Below are 5,338 nucleotides of genomic sequence, written 5' to 3'. Positions count from 1 at the left end.
CTTGTTTTCTGATTTTTCTGATATCTTCCGCTGTTAGCTTTTTCTTTTAGTGTTTTCTGATGGGGCTTCTCTCCTCACCCATTAAATTTTATTGTCAGTTGTTTCTTGCTCTTTCCATCTTCATTTTAGATTTTACTGGATTTATGGGGTGACAGGGCCTCAGGAGTCATTAGAGCCTTAGATCTATTCGGGGCATTAGAACCCTACACCTGGGTGCTGCCCTGGTGTCCTTGTATCCTGTCTAGTGTAGTCTGATTAACATGAAAAAGGGTGCATGAGTGAGCACTGTGTTGCAGACTATAACTCTTGGGGCTCACCCAATCCATTACTAAGTAGTCAGGGGATGACGATTTTATGCTTTTAAATGCTTTTGAATCCCAGAGTTTCATGAAGGATGAAAATGTCTGCACCATTTAAAAGGCCCTCCTTCCTTCACTACTTATTGTGCTCCATTGTTAAAATGTTTCCATTGCTCATTGAAAGAGCAAAAAATATCACCATGTGGCTTAACTGACTGATCACCCTTGTAGCCTTGTCAGGTCACAATGCAATGGTTGAGGCCATCATGCGCCACCACACCAAGTCACTGTCTCGGGGTTGCATCTTGACATGTAATTACATTTTATTGCATGGTGTCAAACTTTGGGGAGACTCTAGCCTGAGGTCAGTGTTTACAGCTCAGTAAACCAGACTCAGTGTTTACAGCTTAAAGTGCATTTTTCCTGCTTGCTCAAGTTCTCTAACCACTAGGCTGCTTTATTCAAGATGGGCAGCACCACATCCTCCTTTGCCCAGGGGCACTGTGTTTTGGGCTGAACTCTGTGCTCTCAGACTGTGATAAACCTGCTCTGAGCACAGCCACTGGATTAAGCCCCTCAGAGAATTTAGGCACAAAGGCAGTGGCATAACCAGAGCCAGGGGGATTGGGGCAACCACCTGGGGCACCAACTTGAGGGGAGGTGATAGGAAAAGCCAGTTGCTGTGGCCAGCTGCACAATAGTTCTGGTATCCTGGTGGCAACCAGAAGTCACTGCTACCCCTGTACCCTGGGCACCTGACCACATTGCCATACCACTGCACAGAGGTGCCTTGATTATAATTTCAAATGGGTGTAGGTGTGAGTTAGGTACTGCGATGGCACTGATTAACCAGAGGGTGGTAGTTCTGGACATGAGCAGTAGCAGAGCATTTAGGGGCCTTTCCTTCTCACTTCTGTTTACCTTGATGGCCAAAGTACGGTTTTTAGTACTGATTACAACTGATAGCTCTATAGCCCAACACAGCCATAAAAGTGTGAGCTGGATTCTTCTCTGCCTGACATAATATCAAGAGCATTTTATAGTTTATAAGGGCAGCATAACATTGTACACAGGACCTGCTCCTAATTACGTCTACACCTCCCTTGAAGGGCATCATTTTGCATGAGCTAACTGAGGCTATTGGTTGAAGAGCATGCCTCTGCAATCCCAGGCTGCATTTGTGGGGTTGGCAGTCCTAGAAAAAAGAAATCTTTGCTTTTCTGCTGAACACATCGAGTCTGGAGTCACTGAAGGTGATAAACATGGAACTTTACAAAGCCTTTTATATAAGGTCCCTTTGCAAAGAAGAGCAGCATCTGGAAGGAATCATGTCAGAAGAGAGGGTAGATAAAATTAATATCACAGAATCCTATCCTTTTTTTCTCTCTTAGAATGTGTTATCACTGAAAAAAGAGAGGTGAATGTAGGTGAAAACTAAAACCTGTTAAGTTAGGAAGGCATTTTTTCCCTAGTGAAGATGCACTTCAGTGATTCAAGATCAAATTTGCAGTGTTTCTAAGTCCAATTTTGCATAGTAACAGCATTGCAAACTTAGTATGAATTATGAACATGGGTCCATGTTCTCTCTGGGAGTGTCTACACAAGATGCTTAATGCACAGTTGGTTAATTCTACTGCACATTAGCACATCACAGCAAAAACCATGCTAATGTGCAGTAGAATTAGTCTAGTGCACATTAGGTATCATAAAAAGACTGTGTGCCATTGCTACTGTGCATTGGTGCCAGCTACTGCGCATTTATTTAGTACTAAATTTAATGTGCATTAGCAACGGCACATTAATGCATGTGGAGACGCACCCACTGTGTCTTATGTAATAATAACTAACATTCTTACAATAGAAGGCAGGGCAGTCTGGCTGCATTAACTCATTCAGTGACATGCACTTTCATAGGTTAAGATCATGCCTCCCTACGTGATTTAGTCTATAAAGTACCATACTGTTCTGACCTCTGCCTAATTCAGACTAACATGATTAACTACCTCTCTCTACTTTTATAACACTTCTTATTTTGAAATACTGGATGAACGTGAGTTATAACAGTTGCCACTATGAAAACAACAGTTAAGATACAGTCATACCAGAAATTACTGTCTTTTTCCCCTGTAATTAGAATAGGAGACCAGTAACAGGGGGGTCAAAGTTGACAAAAAAGCAATATCTCATGGCTTCCTTCATAATTAATCCCCACCAAAAGCAATATGAAATAGTTAAGTGTTATAGTCCACATCGTATTGAGGGTGAAACTATGATGTGGAGCTGTGAAATTACTTGCCTGAGAGAACGCAGGGCAGAGCCACAATTAGTATTATTCTATTTAACATCTGTGTATGACACCCTAAGTGTGTGAAGTACATTGCACAGAAAGAAATGAAAGAAAAAACATAAAACAGTTGCAACCCCGAATAATTTATAATGGACTAAAAACCCACTCTCTGTTCTGTTGTGTTCCTTCAGCAAGCAAAGCACAAATGAGGTCAGAAGCAGAGATGGATAAATTCTTGTAGAAAAGAAAGTTTTGACATTCGACTCTGAACTCTGATACATATGAGAAGTTCAGCTGAGTCATCTGTACTCCTGGGATTTGCAGTGGTAAACTAGCAAAGTTACTTAGAGTGCTGATGCGTCGTCATGGTTCGCTTTAGAAGTGTATGGATAAAGGTAATTTTATTTTCTGGAGGATTTGGTCAATTGGAAATGGTCTTTCATTCTCACTAGGGAGAAAAAGCTCTAGATTTTGAAACTTTTCCTGAAGGGCTATGGATCCTGGCAGCTTGTGCTTCCCAGAGGCCTGCCAGGCAGATAAGCCAGCAGGAAACCACACAGATTTTGAAACTGCCTAATAGGATGGCCAGTTTCTGTGACACATTTTAGTTTTGATGAACAGACAAATTCTGACAAGGTATCTGGCTCCTGACTGTAGTGGTGGCTCCAGGTTATTTTTAGATGGGGCAGGATATCTCACTTCAGCTACCTATGCAAGTGGTGCTCAACCTCTGGCCCGCGGCTGTCTGGCCTGTGGGGCTCCCCATGAGTCCAGGCATGCAGTGGGGGAGCAGCATTAATTATCACAGCATGGGCATGCTGCCACTGTTCCCCCAGCTACAGATTTCCAGACCCATGGGGAGCCCCAAAGGCTAGATGATAGAGTCCCACCAGCTGGATTGTGCCAGTTTTTACGTTTGCTCTGTGGCTGGATCCAGCACGTGGGGCTGGGTCAGAGCACTGCAGACTTACCCCATGTACCAACTCCACACTGAATCTGACCTGTGGGCCAACCCTGCCCATGGGATCTGGCATTTGGGAATGGCCCCATGCCATTCATTCAGCTCATGGGGCATGAAGGTGGAGCACCACTGATACAGGACATCAAAAAGGTCTAATCCTGCAAGGTGCTGGGTGTCCCCAGGTTCTTTCTGAGTACATGATTCACAGACCCATTCTGAGTCTCCTCACTCTGGAGAACTGGGCCCTTCTTCAAGTGCTCGTTGTGTTAAGTAAAGGAGGGCATGAAACAAGTGTATTGTCTAGCAAAAATTTGGGAGATATTGAGCTATGTCTCCATCCTGAAAGAAATGAAAAGGCAAGACCTCAAAACTGTTTGTAAACAAATCCTAAAAAGAAAATAGATTCTGATATAAGCAAAATAGTTAGGTATTTGGTAGGGCATGATGGCACCTTGAAGACAAACTGGGTCAAAGAGGCACAAGTTTTCCTAGTGAGCAACCTACTTCATCATTTCTTATGAAATAAGTTGTTTCCTACAAAAGTTCATGCCTCTAAGGTGCCACCCTGATCTATCTTCTGCCTGAATTCAGACTGCCATAGCTAACTACTTCTCTGCTTAAAATACTTAGTTTTGATAATTTTGAGAAGGTTTGTATCAAGTTTTTCTGTACAAACACTCAGAGGGGAATTAGGCTGAATTTCAACATGAAAAGAATTCAAGCTGAAAAGATGGAGTTTTTTCATTTAAAACATTAAAAAAAAAGAAACCTTGCTTTTTGAGGGGGAGAAGTAAATCATTAAATCCAGTCTTTTCCCATGAAAATGACAGTTTCAACATGCTGGCATTTTCCAAGATTATTTTTATTGAAAAATTCTTGTGCTAGGGTAAGCAAGGCCCAGCTGCAGCAGCTGTTCCTTTGGAATTCCCTATTATATCATGCCTGCATGCACTGTAACACCCAAGTGAGTCTGTGCCCCCTGGGGATTGTGCATCTGGCAGAGCCTATCCTTGGAATTAGCAGCTACAGATGGTGCAGGATTGTGATGAAGGCAACATAAATCGACTATAATTCAATTTCTTTTTTTGGAGAGGGAGGCAAGGGCCTGGTTGTGTCAATGGCAGAAAGCTTGGCACGGCTGGAAATAGAACCATACAGATGAGTTGGTGGACCTAGCATCTCTCTTGGGCAGGGATTGGAGAGGGGCAGTGCAGGATGACACCTGTTTGTTCTGCCAAATTGTCAACCTTCCATGTTATGCGGCTTTTGCCTTTTCTCTTGTGAGGTTATGTACTGTCAGAACAGCTGCTGTTGATACACTGGGACTTCCTCGTTGGTGGGCCTGAACAAGAATAATGTGGGTCACCGTCAGCCACTTGTAAACTTACAGAAGTTTGTAGGTTCAAGGACATGGGAATGGGTGGGTTCCCACATAACCTGAGCCTGCTTGCATTGCCTTGCACACCAGCCGGTGGGGCAGAAGCACTAAGTGTGCTCCAAAACACCTTTTCAACCATAAGCCCAATCAAATATTTGCATAAGTGCCACCCTGCCTTCCTCATTGCCCCTGCACGGGGTGAGAAAGCAATCAATGATCCCTGATACCCAGGCTCTAACCTCTGCCTGTGCCACAGACTATACCCAAATTGTTCTCATAAAAATAAAACAGGAGTTCCTTTGAAGGAGGTTAAATGGGTTTTATTCTTTGAGTTTGTGGGGTTTATGTGCCTTGAGTTCAACAGATTGACTTTACCTGGGGGTGAGGTTTGGGCTGGTCTGACAAATCTTCTG

This window comes from Alligator sinensis, unplaced genomic scaffold (assembly GCF_000455745.1).
Source record: "Alligator sinensis unplaced genomic scaffold, ASM45574v1 scaffold653_1, whole genome shotgun sequence".
In the NCBI taxonomy this organism is placed as follows: Eukaryota; Metazoa; Chordata; order Crocodylia; family Alligatoridae; genus Alligator; species Alligator sinensis.
This window is presented reverse-complemented; position numbering follows the sequence as displayed.